This window comes from Acomys russatus, chromosome 4 (assembly GCF_903995435.1).
Source record: "Acomys russatus chromosome 4, mAcoRus1.1, whole genome shotgun sequence".
Lineage (NCBI taxonomy): Eukaryota > Metazoa > Chordata > Mammalia > Rodentia > Muridae > Acomys > Acomys russatus.
In genome coordinates this window covers 38,717,852-38,736,681 of record NC_067140.1, presented here as the reverse complement: position 1 = coordinate 38,736,681, position 18,830 = coordinate 38,717,852, and the positions used below count along the sequence as shown (strand labels likewise).

General features: G+C 42.6%; 1 non-coding gene across 1 annotated transcript; it reads right to left on the bottom strand.

Moving 5' to 3' along the window:
- Positions 1–2,059: 2,059 nt before the first annotated feature.
- LOC127188693 (small nucleolar RNA SNORA48) lies at positions 2,060–2,203 on the bottom strand. Its single transcript, XR_007830552.1, has one exon. It is a non-coding gene; the product is annotated as a small nucleolar RNA SNORA48 (small nucleolar RNA).
- Positions 2,204–18,830: the final 16,627 nt, after the last annotated feature.

The window sequence follows — 18,830 nt, the reverse complement described above, 5'->3', positions numbered from 1 at the left end:
AGTAAAACACACAAACAGCAGCAAAAATAAGGCATAGACAACATCTCATTGTGGAAGCTGCAGTATGTCACAGTGTGTCCCATAGTATAGCCCTTTGCCCACACATCTTCACTTGCAAATGTTCATGGCAATGAGCCATTTGTCTGGTGGCGCACACCTCTAATCCCAGCACTTGGGAGGCAGAGACAGGCAAATCTCTGAGTTTGAGAACAGTCTGGTCTACAAAGTGAGTCCAGGACAGCCAGGGTGATACAGAGAAACCCTGACTCAAAAAACCAAAAACCAAAACAAAACAAATCTATAGCTTCTATGACACCATCAATATTGGATCCTCATCAGGACTCCTCCTGATATCTTGTTGTTCCCTGTGTCATGCAGATTCTGCAGCTTTGGAACAGCAGGACTGGCCCTTCCACACACGCATCTCAACCGTGCACAGATGATACAGATTTTGGGGTGGGCCAATTCAGAGCCCTGGATCTGGGTCTGGGTGGTCGCTGAGCTGGTCAGTGCACTGGCTCTCCCTTATATGTGGTACCAGGGCAAACTCTCCAGTGCTGCTCTGACTAGGTTACCCAGTGTTGACATTGGCAAGAGGCAGGGCAGACTCACCCACTCACACACCTCCAGAGCCAGCTCTGCTGTGCTTTCCAGTCAAGGTTTGGGACCCACTCTCCCAAGTGCTGCAGCCTGTGAGGAGCTGGGCCAGCTTTCCCACGCTTACACCGTGGGACCAGCTTACCTGTGTGTTGCCATCAGGGCCAGCCCCATTGTATTGCCCAGGCGAGGTGTAGGGCCCTCCTAAGTTCTACAACCAGTATGGGGGCAGCGCTAGCTCTCCCACTCTGCCTTTTAGGACCCTAGGGTGAGGTCTCCCAGCTACTGCAGGTAGTGGTGGTGGTGAAGGGGGGCATCATCCCCACACCCATACTACCTCGTGCCAGAAGAGTAGTGGGGCCAGTTCTTCAGTGCTCTTGAACTTGGGGCCAGCTTACCTGCGCCCCCTCCCCTAGAGCCAGCTCTACTATGCTGCCCAGGTGAAGTGCAGGGCCTGCTCTCCTGAATGCTGCAGCTGGTGAGGGGCAGGGGCAGGTCTCCACACTGCTGCAGGAAGTGAGGGGCAAGGGGATCAGGCAGCACCCCTGCACCATGCCACCTCATGCCAGATGAGTGGCAGGGCTAGCTCTCCGAAGCCCTTGCCATTGCGGCTGGCTCCCGTCACCAGGGTCAGCTCTGCTATAGTGTTCAGGTGAGGTGCAGACCCTGCTCTCCAAAGTGCTGCAGCTGGTGAGGAGCAGGGGTAGCTCTCCTGTGTTTGGGCAGCTTTCCCGACTGCCAGACGTGGTGAAGGGCCTGGGGGCTATCACCTCTGCAAGTGCCAGGGTCAGCTCTTCCACGCTCATGTTCTCAGGGTTGGCTCACCTATCCCCTTGCCACCAGCACAAGTTCCACTTTGCTGCCTTGGTGAGGCACAGGGTCTGCTCTCGCGATTGCTTCTGCTGGTGAGAGATGGGGCCAGGTCTCCTGCTGTGTTCAGTGAGGGGCAGAGCTAGTTATGCACAGCTCCTGGGCATCCATGTGGGTCTCTGCAGCTGCCCTGACCAGGGACATCTCCATGTTCTCTGGTGGTGGTATGAGCCACGCACATTGACACCAACCCCCTGCTGTTGGGTAGCCACGGACTCAGACATGACCCTCAGTGGCAGTTTGGGCGGGGACCTCACCATCAACTCAGGTGGTGAGGCTAGTTACTCACAATAGGCTATCCCTCTCCACTCTCCAGTCTCCAGTTTAATCTCTATGATGATCAAGCTGCTCCACTGCTCCACCACATACTCACACATCACTTGTGGCTCCCTCTGCAGGCCGGCCACAAAAGCTGGCAGGCCTCTGGGCGACATCTTCCATCTGTGCTGTGAGGTGTAGCAGTAAGCCGTGTTTATGGCCCACCTGTGCCATGCACTGGAGGGCAAGTCTATGGGTGACATGGTGGTCTACATGTCTCTGTCTGTCTTCCTCCTGTTGCACTGGATGGATTTTATTTTATTTTATTTGACTTTTGTGAGCCTTAGGCATAAGACAGCTTTGGCCACCAAGCCAGGCATCAAGCTAGGATGAACAAAGGATTACCATCTGCTCTACCCCAACTGATGTAAGAACAAACATCACTAACAAGATGTCTCTTTGCCCATTGCCAGGGGTGCAGTAGGAGGTTTTGAGTCAGTCAAGAAGGAGGATATTAGAGTTGGGATAGCATGTTTCTCCTTATGGTTCAGAGAATGGCCTATGATAGTCACAGCCTCAGTTTTGAATGAGTGGGTTTATGAAGTCTATAGCAAGCCAAAGTGAAAAATAAATAGCTAATAGTATATGGATATTAAAATACACTAAACTGTACTTATGGCCTCCAACAGAGGCTAGGAAAGTTGGGGCAGTTGGAACGCTCATCTAAGCTTTCTGTCCATGGCTCCGCATCTCATGGCTGAATCTCCAGTTTCTCTTTCCCACTTAAGGAACTTTTATATCACAGGATGAGCAAGAACAACCTCTGTTGGAATTTATTTATGTTTCAGCTGTTTTAAAGAACTCAGTGTTTCTGTCTTGGACTGTTTTTGCCAACTTCTGGTCTCTGCTAGAGGTTGTGAGCACTCAAATTGATGACATCACCTTTCTGTTGCTAGTTCTTGTCTTTCTTGGAAGCCTCACCAGAAATGACACTTGCTCTGGCCTGACTGTCCCTTTGGGAACTCCAGGTGACTGCTTTTAAGGGACTCCCACAGTCAATTTCTGCTGGAGTTTGATAGTTCCTGACATGATGAGTTTTGCTATCTATATGCTATTAGATTCTTACCTTTTCCTTGGCTTGCTATATACTTAATAAGCTCACTAATTCAAAACTGAAGATATAACAATCACGGGCCATTCTCTGAATCAGTAAGGAGAAAGTGTGCTAGTCTTACTAATGTTCTCATTCTTGACTGACTCAAAACCTCCTACCAATTCATGACCAAACTCCAATGTCCTCTGTGACAAGTCCCTAGCTTCCCATGGTGGCTAATTTCAATGGGCCACTTGATTGGATTAAGAAACGTGTAGTGCACATCCTGAGAACAGCACCACCCCAATGGCTGGAGTCCCAGACTGAATAACAAGGTGCAAGCCAGCCAAGCACTGGCATTCCCTTCTCTGCTTTCTGGTTGGCATCCTGGAGTATGGCTTCCCTGCTCTCATGCACAGAGTTGGAGGACAGCCCGTCCTCAGAAAAAGCACCTTGGAGGACACTTTGAGACAAACATGGGAAGGGAGAGCAAAGCCTCACTGCCAGAGCCATCATCTCAGTGAGTTCCAAGAGCACAGGGCTGTGTACTAACATAATTTATGTCGCACATGGCAAAGACAGTGATTTATGACAAACTCACTTGTTCAAGTTCAGTTTTGAGGGCTTTGATTTTGCGTTCTTTATATATTGTAGATATTAACTCCTTGTCTGAACTATAATTGGGGAAGATTTTCTCCCATCTTGTAGGCTGTCTGTTAACTGTTGATGGTTTCTTTTGCAGTTCAGAAGCTTTCTAGTTTCTATCTAATCCCATTTGTCAAACTTTGGGGCTTCCTGTTGTGTATTGAAGCTCTATTCAGAAAGTGTTTGTCCTGAAGTGTTTACTTAGGTGTTTTCATCTAACATGTCCAGTGCTTCAGGTTTTAAATTAAGGCCCTTGACCCATTTAGCATCGTGCAGGAACAGAGGCATGACTTTGATTGTATTCTTCTGCAATGGGCATCCTAAGTTTGCTGGCATCATCTATTGAATAGACTGTCCCCTTTTCTAGAGTTCTTGACACATCTGTCACAAATTAGCTGTGTATGCTGTGTGGGTTTATTTCAGGGTCTTCCATTGTATCCCATTGGTCTATTTCTTTTTGTGCCAATACCATGCTGTCTGTTACTCTGGCTATGTCTGTGGTTCGAGGTCAAGTATTGTGTTATCTCTGGCCATGTTCTTTTTGTCTTTAGGATTTCTTTTGCTCTCATGTTCTCATACAAATATTAGGAGTTTTTGGGTTGCTATAGTTGTTATTCTGTGAAAAATGTTACTGGAGTTTTAGCACTAGACCTAAAATTTTTAGTCCATAAAATGGGTTAACAAACTAAACTGACAGGTTTTTAAAACAAAAATACAAATGACGCCATAGATTTTTATTATTTTCCCATATTCTTAGGCATCACTGGAATGCAAATTAAGACTACTGTGAGATTCTATCTCATTCTAAGCAGGATGGCTGCCAGTGGGAATACAACAAAGACTAGTGTGTATGTGGGGAAAGAAACCAATATACACTGTTGATGGATCTAAATTAGTGCAGTTCCTATAGAAATCAGTGTGAAGGCTTTTCAAAAATCTGAAAGTAAAAGTGCGCATGATCTAGCTATACAATTACTGGTCAAAATATTTAGAGGTCTGTGTATCCTACCATGAGATATTTGTACAACCATCTTTATTGGTCATGAGTCAGTAGGAGGCTTTAAGTCAGTGAAATGGGAGGCTGTTAAGGTTTGAAAGTATGCAAAAGACCTACTGATGAATGACAAACAATTGTTGAGAGCAGAGAAGAGGAAAGCCGGTGTTTTTCCTTTTGCCTTTTTATTCAGTCTGCAACTCCAGCCTTTGAGATGTTACTGTAGAAAAAATATAGAATCAGCCTAGATGACCATCAACAGATAATGAATATACGGCACATTGACAAAATCAAATTTTATTCTGCAATAAAGGAAAATGAAATTAAGTAATTTACAGGAAAATGGGCTGAACTAGAAGATATTGTGTTGAGTGTGGTGACTCAGATTCAGACAAAGAACATATTTCCATTCATGTGAGTATCCTAGCTTTTACTTTTTACATATGTGTATTCACATGGGAGTGTGTGTGCTGAGATCAGAAAACTAGAAACGGGCCCATAAGGTAGAAAAAAGAGTCTCTAAATAAGGACTGTGGGGAGGATAATAGACAGACATGTGACATGGACGTGAAAGGGTGGTACTTGGGATACAAGAGCACAAATGAGGGTGTATGATAGGGAGTGAGAGAGAGTAGTATATGGGGGCACAGGATCAACCACAACCATGTATGAAGACATCAAAAGGAAGCCTGTTACTTTCTATTTTAATTTAAAAAAGAATGGATGTTAGCACTGTTTTCAATTTTCTGAGAAAGCGCCAGATTGATTTCCAAAGTGGTTGTACAAGTTTGCACTCTCACCAACAATGGAGGAGTGTTCCCTTTTCTCCACACTCTCGCCAGCATGTGCTGTCACGTGAGTTTTTGATCTTAGCCATTCTTGCAGGTGTAAGATGGAATCTCCCACCTATACCACTCCTAGGCATATACCCGAAAGATGCTCCACCATACAACAAGGACATTTGCTCAACTATGTACATAACAGCTTTATTTGTAATAGCCAGAATCTGGAAACAACATAGATGTTCCTCAACCAAAGAATGGATAAAGAAACTGTGGTACATTTACATAGTGGAATATTACTCAGCTATTAAAAACAAGGAAATCTTAAAATTTGTAGGCAAATGGATGAAACTAGAAAATATCACTATGACTGACATAACCCAGACCCAGAAAGACACACATGGTATATACTCATAAGTGGCTATTAGCCTAACATAGATGTCCTCTGAGAGACTCCACCCATCTGGGTTTAGGGACAGAGCTGGGACTCTTGAACTCTGGGTGAAGTACTATGTGTGTGTGTGTGTGTGTGTGTGTGTGTGTGTGTGTGTGTATAAAGACCAAGAGAGTCCAGGAGCCTCACAGAGAGAACATCAAGATGCGCAGATCTGGTCCCAGAGGGGCCTGCACAAACTGATGCATCAACCAAGGACAATACATGCCAAGAACCTGAAGCCCATGTTCAGATATAGCCAATGAACCGCTCATCTCCAAGGCTGGAGAGGGGCAAGAATTGCCTCTGATATGAACTCTGGTGCCTGAGATTTGATCACTTCCCCTTGGTGGGGAGACCTTGTGGCCACACAGAGGAAGGGGGTGCAGGCTACCTTCATGAGACCTGATAAGCTGTCTTCATATGGTGGGGGAGGAGGGCCCCCCCTGTCAGAGGTCTAAGGAAGGGAAACAGGGCAGAAGAAGGAGGGAGGCAAAGGGAAGATACAAACGAAGGGATAACAATCAGATGTAAGATGAATTAATGGTGATGATGATGATGAATGGGATGACTCATGGGATTAAATCAGGTATTTAATTAATTAAGGCACTTAATTAGAGGGTAGGATCCAAAGTGTATTTGAGAACGACCCATGTATGTGGAAGGTAACATGAACAGGATGATATCAAATCTGGGAGACAAGTTTGGTTGCTGTGTGTTGTTTTTAAAAAACTAAAATCCCAATCATTTGATTTTACCATTTGATGCTGGGGTAAAAACTTGCTAGCTCAGAGGCAGAGGAAGCACCCAGCTGACTTTCCTGTTAAGCTGACATCCCAGAAGGAAATAAGCCATTCTACTCAGCTCACATCCCAGAAGCCAAAAGTTCCATTTACTTCTCCACGCCTTCTTAAATAATGTTCAACTCCAAGCCCCCTCCTTCCTGCTTACTCCCTGCCAGCTGGTTGCTCGCTCCGCCTCTTGACCTAGGGTTAAATTTATTTAATATTGTGTACAAAAAGCTCTTGGATAAAAGGTGTGTGCTAGGGCTGAGTCACACCACAACCACCTGTTTACAGTAAACAGAAAGTTCTTGGATTAAACGTCTGTTCTAGGGCTGAGCCACAGGACAATTAGAAACAGTTTTTTTCCAATTTACAGTCTTGGGGTGCACAATAGGATCAAATATTCTGCAGTAGCTGTGAGTAGATGGTGTGAGGTAGGGTTCAGTATGAGGTAGTGTGGGGCAGTAGAGGATGTGGATTTAGTCAGAGATGTTGGAGAAGAAGGCTATGGGCTGTGGCTGCAGCATCATGGGAAAAAGGGAAATTCCTGAAGGCCCCAGGAGGTAATGCAGTCTATGTACATGATTACAAGACGACCTCACAGGGTAATTATTTACAGAGTTAGAGACTCTGGATTCTGGACTTGGTGTAACATCATGGTGCTTAAAACAGAGAGAAAACGGTACCATCTTAAAGTTATTCCCCTTTGATGGACTCAGTTTCGTAATAGAAGAAACACAGTCTTTAAAAACAGTATTTAAAATACATTTAAGTAGCACATTTCATTGTTTAACCAGGCAAGGAAGGTGGCAGGTGGATGTGTCTGTGGAGCAGCCTATGCCACATTTTGGCAGTTTTGATCCCTGGGCTATTTGGGGGCAGTTGTGCAGCATGACTAAAGTGACAACAGAAAATGAGTCCCCTCAGTCGTTTGGATGGAATTGCTTTGTCTCTGCTGTACCATCTCTCTCTCCCTAACCACAGATGCTTTTCCCTGACTATCTTGCAGCAGCAATCCCTTGACCTGATGGAAAGAGTGTTTCACATGGGCTTCTGAGCTTAACCTGCAAAACCCTGTTTGCATTACCTGGATGAGGTGTAGTGACAGAAGCATGACGAAGAAAATGTAGAGCCCAGGAGAAGTACTGGGGGGTGGGGCTGGACAGGTACATCAAATTGAGAAGGAAGAAGGTTAAACACTTTAAGCTATCCCAACAGAACGGGGTAACACAAACTAACTTGAAATGAGCTAAGAGGTGGCATACCAGTCCTGCCTTGTTAGTGTTGTGACACATGGTGATCTTACTTTGTATTTTCAGTGTCCGGCTTGGATGGCAAAGCACAGGATGGAAAAATCATTCATCTTTGAATCAGAAGTTTTGGATTCCCTTGTCAAGGATGCTCTTCTCTTTCCCAGCAAATGAGATACAGCGGACTCCTCACACTGAACGGGAACATCTTCCCATGTGCTAACTACGCGATTGAATGAAAATGTGAAAAAGAGACAGTTAAAGAAAAAAAAATTTTATTTAATCATTTCTTAGAAGTTTGTGGTTAAGTATGGTGAGTATAGTGGCATGGAAAGTGATAGGAAAGAGTCTTTATATAACATTTATTTATTTACTTTGTTTTGTGTGGTGAGGGGGCCCAGGGTGGCCGTGAGTACATGCCATGGCGCACATGCGGAGATCAGAGGGCAACTCTCAGGAGTCAGTTCTCCCTTTAGACCATTTGGGGTCTGGAGGTCAAACTCAGGTTGCCAGCCTTGGTGGCAACTGCCTTACCGTTGAGCCCTCTTAGTGGTTCTATAAAATAGTCTGAGACTATCCTAGAAAATGTGTTTCCGCATTGTAGGTGAGCTAGCCTACTCCTTGCAATAGCTGAACCAGCCTTTACAAATCAGGCTTCCACTTGCCACCCCTATCTCATACTGTCTTCTTTATTTTTTCTGTGTCCTGGATGGCTTGTAACCTTTTTTTTTCAAACACGTAGCTTTATTTCTATTTCAGCACATTTGCTCCATTCTTTCTTCTGTCTGGACTCCTCTAGTCACTATGTGGCTGGATCCGTTATCAGCTAGGCCTCAGGTGGCAAGTGCCTTTGCAGAGTCCTTGTCAGCCCTATTTACAGTTCTCAACCTCTGTCTTTCTCCCTGTGTGCTTTGTTACCTGCTGACTCTTTTGTTTATCTGACCCCTGCTAGAATGTAAGCTACACACTGGGTGTAGTCTCAGATTGGACTATTAAAAGCAGGCACTTTTTTGATGGGTTATCCATCTTTGCATGAAAAAGATCCAGAGTAAAATAGTTACTCAATAAATATCTATTATGTAAAGATCTCTGTTGTATAACTTAAAAGTATAAGCTTATTAGCATGTCACAAATTCTGGCTAGATACTTATTGAGAACCTTTTACATTCAAGGCACAGGTAGTACGCTTTTCCCTGGCATGGTGTTAGTATGATGGTCAGTGAAAATCATGAGCACCTCGATAGATACAGCTGTCTCATGACCAGCGTATTCCTTCTTTTCTTCATTGTGACGTTTTGGAGAACTTTGCTCATTTTTTTATTTTGAGTCCTTCTTATGATTTCTTATATTAGGATTCCCACTTTTAAGCTGGAGAGATAGCTCAGGGGTTAAGAGCACTGACTGCTCTTGCAGAGGACCTGCTTTTGATTCTTTAAAAAAAAAAAAGATTTATTTATTTATTATGTATACAGTGTACACCTGTACACCAGAAGAGGCTATCAGATCATATTAGAGATGGTTGTCGAGAATTGAACTCAGGACCTTTGGAAGAACAGCCAGTGCTCTTAACCTCTGGGCCATCTCTACAGCTCCCCCTGCTTTTGATTCTTAGCACCTACATGGCTGCTTACAACTGCCTGTAACTCCAGTTCCAGGATACCCAATGACACCTCCTGGCTTTCATGGGCATTATGTACAGACAATCAGGCACATGCATATAATATAAATAAAAAATAAAAACAAATCCCACTTAGGGACAATTCATAAGATACAAAGTAGATTTCACCAGTGCTCTGCACTCCAAGAGTGTAATGTGCTACCTGAAGAAGGAGAAGGAAAGGAAGGCTTAAAGATTGAGGCAGGAAGAAGACGATTCCATATTAGCTGTCCAAAGCAAGATGCTTTGTGCATTAGCTCACACATATTAATGCTTATAAGAGTTTTCAACTTGAGAGGCAGGTTTAAAGTCTAATTATTATTATTACTGTTATACTAAAAGTATATGCTTAGTGTGTGTGTGTGTGTGTGTGATAGGCATACAAGCCCATGGCCCATGAATGTGTGATTAGAGGAGGCCAGGGCATCTTTCTTTATAGCTCTCCACATTACTGCCTTGAAGACAGGGTCTCTCAGTGAACCAGAATCTAGTTATTTGCTAGACAGGATGGCCATAGCGTTCTCAGGTTCCTCTTGCCTCCTTCCCCTCAACTTTTTCTCATGAGTGCTGGGGATTTGAACTTGAGTCTCACACTTGCAGACCATTACTCTTACCTGCTGAGTCATCTCCTCCAGCTCCTCCGTTATCTTTTGGTTCTAACCTCTCTGCTTTCCTTCTGGTACTGTTCCCCTCTTCACCTTCACATATTTCCCATCAAATGCTTAGTTTTGAATTCTTTGCTTTTGCTTTCACAATTCTTATTTGTTCCATTCACTAATTTCCTATAATCTTCATGTTACAATCAGTTCAAAGCTTCCATCTGCTGCCCACTGACTACTGACTTCTAAGATTGTCTCAGTGTAGCCTTTTAGGATGTTTTCTCATGTATGCAGGATACAAGCATAACTGACTACTCTTGGCTCCTGTGTATTTCCTTCTGCCTGTGTGTATTTGTTTCTATTGCTGTTTCTGTCTGGATGGCTACCACTCATTTCACCTAGGGAGTTTCTATTCATCCTTTAAGATGCGTTCCACGGGTCACGTCATTCATGCAGCCTTCCTGGTTCCCTCAGCCAGGTATAATTTTATTAACCCAGGACAGTTGATATGATTTTGTAACACTTGCTACTTGCATTTTATTTTATTTTATAGTTATTGTTATAATCACTTTGTCCACACCCCAAAGCAGTGGTCAACAAAATCTCATTCATCTTCCATCTTGAGTGAACATTGTTTCTTGAGCATTATGTTTCTAATTGTTGACTTCATTAGCCTATAACAGCGGATGGAGGGCGGCAAAACTGAAACACAGGAACATTTCTTTCAGCCAACGTGTACCTTTTGTCTGCTTCCTTTGTTACATTTTATGTTAGAAACAAATAATGACATGATTTATTAATACGTTGAATTTATGACAAAGAAACTAATGAAAAATGTGTTCACAAGCTTCACCAATATGTTGATTTATCGAGATAACAATAGAAAAAGTTATTCTCTTCAGCACAAAAGAGGGAAGAATAAAAGGCCCAGCACAATAATTCTAATGTAAGTAAATTTTGCATGAAGGAATACAGGTTGGCATTTTAGGACCAAAATAATGGCAAGTCAGTAGTAAAAGTTATGGAACCCAATATGTAATTATAATACTTTTTATGTCTACAAAAGTGTGTAGTCATTGTAAAGAGTTTCTGGTTGGCTCCCTTTTGGATGTGGTAGCTTATCTCAATTGTGTGCTGTTAGAATATCGACATCCCTGTTAAGATTTAAAAAGTAAGTCCAATGGTTCTCCAGATTGTGTTAATACTGGCTATATTCTTGGAAAGAAATTAGCATCAATTTTCGTTTAGATTGAAAAGTGTTTTCAAAGGATGGCTTATGCGAAAGTGGTGGTAATGGTGCTTGAAGTAATTAGGGTGTTTAACAACCAGACAGGAAAAAAAATCCACTAATTATTCTCATCTTCCCCATCTTCTCTCCAAGGATGGGAAGTCTGCATAGGATTTGAATCACACACAGATTAGGATGTTATAAAAATCACAGTGTCAGATGTCTTTGCAAACATGTTTTCCTAATTGCTTCAAAGAGAGTCTTTGGTAAATGAGCAGCAACTGGTTCCTGAAGAGGCTTTAGTTCTTCAAGAATGTTCTTTGTCTTTCTTTAAATATTTTGATTTTGTTATCATCTGTGTTGATGCACTGGCTAGTCATCTCTGATCATCCAGCATTTGCATACATGCACATAATACTATGCATATATGCAGTATTGTCTATACTTAGATTTTTGTTGTGAATCCAACCTGTTTTCAAATGTCGACAAGCTGTGTTGCTTTTCTGTTTTTGTTTTTTGTTTTTCCTGAAATTGGATTTGTTGACCTTTCTCAGGGAAAAAAACATGCAGTGTTTGTTTTCATTCAACTTTATTTCCTTTCTCTGGTTTTGGCTGGGGGCTTTGCCTGTAGAATCAGCTTCTGCTTCTCCCAATCTATCAAGTGTGTCCCACATAGAAATGTGTGGTGGTTGTTGTTTTGCATTTAAACAGCTGAACACCTGGTGGCTCTTATGCAGGTGCACAGAACTCAGGAGAAGAGTTTTAATTGAGGACAAAACAAAGCACACATGCAAGGTGCAGATGAGGCCTTGACTGTTGGACTTAAGATGCTTCTGGGTTCATAAACAAGTAGGGCATGAGGGGGCCTGAGATGTCAGGGACAGCGCGGAGTGTTGTTCTTAGCATTTGCTTTTCAAAAGTGGTTTCACTGACATAATGGCTTCTGAATTTGTCAGCCTAAACGAGTCTACTATATCTTATTTAGTTGTCCTCAATTTGCAAGAATCACAAGGAGTTTTACACAGATGGCACCCAAAGTGATCACTTTGCATTCTTCTGTAATTAAGCTCTAATATGCTGTACATCAAATAACAAATTGCTCAGTGGCATTGTGAGGGAAAAAAAGAGATGCAGTAAAGTTCTCAAAAATGCTGCTCTAATGCTCATCTTTCCAAATAAGTGGCAAAGTCAACAATAACTGATGAAGGTGGAATGTTTTAAGAAAAGAGTATGGCTGAGTATTTACCAGATCTCCAAACTCACTTGAAAGGAGATGAGGGAGGAAAAATAAATGAACAAATGATCACATCACGACAGTCACACGTTAGCCCAGATGCAAGTGGCTCAAACTTTTCTTTTGTTTATATCTGAGAGAACAGGTAAATAAATAAAATTTCTTCGCATTTTCTAGAACTTGACTCAATATTCTTTTGGAGCAAGCTGCATGGTTCTGGGCACAAGCCTCCCTGCTAATGCCTGCACATCTACTCCCTGCCTTGCTCTGCTCTCCTGTCAGGTGTGTTTTCTGCTCCACCACCGGCACATGTTCACCGTGTGATGGTGTAGTGTCATCAAAAGCCCAGGCACCCTAGAAACTCATCTTTGTAGCCCACCAAAAGCAGCATCTCTCTACCACAGAGATGAAAGCTGATGATAACAGGGGCATTCCCACCGCTGCGCTCCCTTGTGGGCAGCTGACGGTTAACACAGGTGGGTGGAAGGCACTACCCGCCCTTTGAAGGTTGTCTGTTGAAGGGGGATGCCACTTCTCTGGGATTAGTCCTGTGCCCTGGGCCTCAGAGCTGCTTCTGAGAAGTAACCAGGTGGTGAATACCTGCCTGGCTTTGCAGAAATTCACAGGTGGCTGTCAAATTCTCACTATGGTTCAAAGGCTGCCAGGCAAGGTGGCTGGCCTTTGTGATATGAGGCCATTTGAGGGGCCACCTTGATTCTTGTTTTGCTCAGAGGCCAAATTAGATTGCTGAGCAGCTGGCTTGTCAAACTCCTCCAGGTCTGGATGGGAGGGAGACTGGAGAGAGCACAGCTGAAGTGCACAAGAGAGAAGCAAGTGTTAAATGAGTCTGCCATCCAGCAAGCAAACATCATTTTGTTTAAATTACACTGCGCTATTTTATCTTGACCTGCGACCAAATGGAACTCATTGTAATACATTATCACATACAAGATACTTGGCTCATTAATAAAACCCTAGGAAGGAGACCCGGTAAACAATAAAAACTCACACATTAACACCATTATGCACCATAATATTGTTCCTTCTTTTCATCAAAATTCTTTACATAATTAAATCTCAAGTAAGTCAGCAAAGAAATCCTTGGCATTTTTCATTTGGACTTTTTTTTTTCCTTTGAGAGAATTGGTTATTTTTTTCATATCATTAAGCAGCAACCTAGAACAGACTTCTGGATTGCTGAAAGTTTTCCTTACAGAGAATAAATGTTTCTTGGATTCTAATGGCCTGGCAGGATTTGTCACCCAGTAAACCAAGCAACAACACAAGTCTCAGTGAAGTGAAACTAAGTTTTTGGGTGGAAAGGGAAAGCCAGATTAAGGTGTTAAAGTTATGCTGAGACCTACAATGCTCCTGACCAAGATAATAGATTATACACCCTAAAATGGCAACAGGCTTGGTGGCCAAAGGAACATGAGAAAGCCCTGTGTAGCTACGGGAAGGATAAAAGAAATGGTTTTAAATGAGATTGGCCAGGACAAGGAGTTGTATTCTCAACAGTCTGGGTGACTATTTGGTTAAACACTGAATGAACTTTCTGTTTGAAGACATTGACTGTACTTGGTAGGGTTGAGATGGAGTCTGAGGAGGAGGTTAGGAGACACTCAGAGGCAGGCATTGTGGCAATCCTGGTGTGAGGTGATGGAGGAGACCCTTGGCTGTTACAGTGAAGGTAAAGTGAAATGGATAATTCAGGACTCTGGGGAAACAGCTGATGAAGAAATAGAGATGGGCTATGAGGAGGGAAAGTACATGAGAGAAGTGGGGGCCAAGTCAGGGTTAGGTTTTGTGTATAGTAGGTTTCTAACTTCCAAGGTTACCTCACATAAATGAAAGAAAAAAACATTTAAGCCAGTTATCTGAATAGCATCAGTGCCTGGTGTAGGCATAGAGATTGCCCAGTAAGTGTCTGGAATTGATGAAATATTGATTTGCACAGTAGTCCTCAGTGGAATCTGCAGTCCTGTATAGTTTGTTCTGTGAACTGTTATTTATTTATTTATTTTTGTGAACTGTTTATAATGAACGATTCATTACTGAAAAGCACAGAGGGAAGTTTAAAAAATGTTGAATAAGCATTTGGAAATCTCTGTAATAATTTGAAATTGCTGAAATATGCAAATAGTGTTTTATTTTCCTGACCATTTTTTTTTTTTAATTCAACAAAACATCAATTTGAGATGGAGTGCATGCTGGCTAGTTTTTACATCAACTTGACAGAAGCTAGTGGGTGGTCTAGAAAGAAGGAATCTTTTTTTTTCATTTGATAGCACATCTTTTAATTATTGATTCTTTGTACTGTTTTTCTCACTTACACCATGTGCCCAGTGAAGATATTGAACACATACTCTCACCTTATAATTCAACAAGCACTGAGTGTGTCTGATTTATTAGCTGGGAAGTGTGAATTCAAGAAAGAAGGAATCTTAACTGAGAAAGTGCTTCCAGAGGATTGACCTGTAGGCAAGTCATTGGGGGCATTTTCTTGATTGACATGGGAAGGCCCAGCTCACCACGGGTATGGTATAGGAAAGCAGTCATGACTAGCAAGCCATTAAGCAGCACTCCTCCATGGTCTTTGCTTTAGTTCCTGCCTCCAGGTTCCTGCCATGACGACTCTCAGTGATGGCACGTGACCTGAGAGTTGTAAACTGACATAAACTCTTTCCTCTCAAGTTGCTTTTGGTCATGGTATTTTATCACAGTCATAGAAACCCTAACTATTTAATTTACAGACTATAAATTAAAAACAAGACAGAAAAACACCTCAATTTTCTCCATAGGTTGTTTGAGGAACACAACAGTGAAGTGAAACAGACCTTGCCACTGCCTTTCTAAATGGAAAGGGCAGCCATGGTGGCATCCTCTGACCGGATGAGGGTATTTGGAGAAGTAGCATTTGTTTCCTGCTCCTTTCTTCTTTGGCTTGTTGCAACACAAGTAGGTGCTAGAGAGTCAAGGCTCTTCCTATGTGTTTAACAACTGTGGCGTTCAGGAACATGGAAAGAAGAGCCCGAGGAGATGGCTCAGCCAATGAGGTCTTTGCTATGTAAGTAGGAGGACTGAGTATGGTCTGCTGCACCCATATTAAAGCTAAGTGTGGTGGCAAGCCTCAAATCCCATCTCTGGGGAGGCAGAGACAGGCAGATTTCTGGTGCTCACTAGCCAGCCAGGCCTAATCAGTATGCTCTTTGCTCAGTAAGAGACCCTGTAAACAAGGTAGAAAACTGAAGAATGAGCCAGGCGGTGGTGGCACATGCCTTTAATCCCAGCACTTGGGAGGCAGAGGAAGGCTGATTGCTGTGAGTTTAAGGCCACCCTGGTCTACAAAGTAAGTCCAGGACAGCCAAGGGCCAAGGTTACACAGAGAAACCCTGTCTTGAAAAACAAAACAAAACAAAACAAACCCCTACCAAAAAAAAAAAAAAAAAAAAAAAAAAAAAAAGAAAGAAAGAAAGAAAAGAAGAAGAAAAAAAAAAAGAAGAAGAAAAAAGAAAACTGAGGAATGGTGTCCAGGGGTCATTTCTGGCCTCTACAACAGTATGAACAAGTTAAATGTACACATGTTCACAATACTTGTACACACACACACACACACACACACACACACACACACACACAGAGAGAGAGAGAGAGGGACGAGAGAGGGGAGGAGAGAGAGAGAGAGGGAGAGAGAGAGAGAGAGAGAGAGGTGAGATGATTCTATGCCTACATTGTGAGAAAGGATACCAGTGATCTTTAATAGACAATGGAAACCTTGCTTGTAAACAGGTCTGATTTGATCCATGTCTCTTCCCAAGGGTTGTCTTATAAGCTGCTTCTAATATATGATTCGGGATTGTACTATTCAAAAAGCTTTGCAATTTGGCTTTTGAAACTATTTAGCTCCATGGCTTTGTTTTACCGACAAAGTATCTGATATCCTAAAAATACACTTAGAGACACAGAACTCTGTAGTCCAGAAGCCCATGCTAGCATACTTGCTGACGATATTTTCCACTGCAAACCAGCCAGGCAGTGGGTGGTCTTCTCCTAATACTCATTTACAAGTGCTGTGATGTGATCAGCTCTGCTCACAAACCCACATCTCTCCAAAACTGTGGAGGGCCCATTTTTAACATTGTGTTTTGAAATAAACCAAAATCTTGTTTAGTTGAAGATTTGGGCTGGGAACACAATTGCATGCTGCAGAAGCTTGCCTCACTTTGAACATCTGCCATGGGTGTGGAATATTTGCCAAGAAAGCTTCATGCAGTGCCTCTCATGAAGAAAACAAGATATACCCATCACCCATCTCCATGTCCTTGATCCACGTTCAAGAAGACTTTGTGAGAATTGATTTGTTGGGGGTTCCTGAGACTATGTGAAAGGATGAGTTTGCAGGTCAGAGAAGGTTAGTTGGAATTCAGTGTGTATTAATTGAATGATTGGGTATGAAATATAACCTCTACAAACTTCTTTATTTACAACAGTATTGTGAAAGTATTAGAATGAGAAGCGTAAATGCTTAGCATGATGCATAACATAAAACAAATACTTAATAGTAGACTGCTGTAGGCAGATGGACTCTATAATGGTGGGTTGCTGGAAACAAATGCAAGGATCAGATAAGGAGGGAGAGTACCTGTTTAAGTCTACTGTAAGAATCACCTGTCGTCCTGGTAGACAGAGGCAACAGTTAAATAGGCACTGAATTGGGGACCCTCTCCCCTCTGGTGAGAGCTGCTGGCTTACCTGTGCCCTAAGTCTCTGGATGGCCTTCATTCTACACAGGGAACTGGAGTGATGACACATTCATGCAAGGCACTGATTGTGAAGCCTAAGCCACAAGAGGGTGGGATGTCTCTGAGGCCTTAACAGACTGTAGAAAGAACAGCTATTGGAGGCAAGAAGGCAGTTGACATGACTTAGTAGCTGGTGCTGGTTCAAACTTTGGGAGTCTGACCCTGGTTTATTTTAGGCATATTTAAGTACAGAATAATTTGGTAAAAACTATTCTGGTGATAACTAATTCAATCCTGCATAAACAGCAGCAGCAACAGCAGCAGCAGCAAGAACAACAACCAGAACAACAAACCATACAGATATCTTGAGGAACAAAGTAAGCTAAATGCAGATCAGACATGACTCTATTGAAACTCTTCATAAAGTCCATTAAAATAAGTTCTATAGATTTAGAAAAGCAAGTTAATGATGAGGGTGTAGGGGAGGGTCCAGTGCCAGAAAAATTTCTGGCCACACAGATAGATGAAAAGTCACCAGGCTAGAAAACACATCTGCTCCAGCCTTCTGGGTAGGTAACAGGCATCACCTTCTTTTCCTTGAAGAAACAACCCTGTGTGTGTAACAGGGTTACAGCCTTCCCTAATGCTAATCTGTGAGCATAGAGCTCCGTGCCTCCTATTATAACAAGGCAGAGAGAAAACAAAGGAGATGTATGTCCTCGAGAAAGTGAGTTGCAACAAAGGACATGGAGAATGGAAGTTAGAGATGTAAATTAGCAATTGAGCTAGATAAAGCCAGGCCACCTACTGCAAAGACGTCCTGTTTCTGGGTGAGCAGACATCTATGGTCAGGATATGGATCTGCTCTCTGGTTCTTGGCTTCTTTTCTCAAGCCTCGGAAGGCTCCATTCAAGGGCTTAGGTCATGGCTTGTGGCCAGATTCTCCTTGCTGCTTCAGTTTTCTAAGATGTGAATTGGGCTGACTACTTCCTTGCTGGACTGTTTTAAGAATGAGTGAACATGGACAATGAATGCCCTTATATGTGCTAAGTGATAAAAGTGTTAATTGCTATTTATTTATTTATTTATTTATTTATTTATTTATTTATTTATGCCTCTTCTGGTTTCCAGAAGACACAGAGTCAGTTGAGGATGAGTAGTTCTGGGAGATATCATGGGACAGTGTCCTCCCAGCTCCAGTAAATAGAATGGCGAGACAGAGTTGTAGTGCCAAGTGGAAGCCCCTTAGAGTGTTAAGACCCTGAAATATACCACAAGTGTCTATAGCCAAATATTGAAAATACCTCCTTTTGGAATTTCAAAATACACATTAAAACATTTAAAGTTCCCGGGAAGTTCTGTGGTAAAGATCTTTATCATTAACCCAGCTTAAAACATTCCCCAAATTTCCCTCCCTTTCTATTCCGCTTTTTCCTCTCCTTCCCCTCATTTCAGTCCTCCCTTCTTCACCTTTTCTCCTATTTCCATCCTTCCTTCCATTTCTCAGAATATGCTGAAATTTCGGCGGTTTTTGGCTAAAGAACATTAAGACTTTGGATATAAGAATAATCAAACCCAGAGATGTAGCTGATAACTTCCCTAGGCCTTCAGCATCTTTAAATGAGACGAACACTGCTTGGAGAATGACAGGCAGTCTTAACCT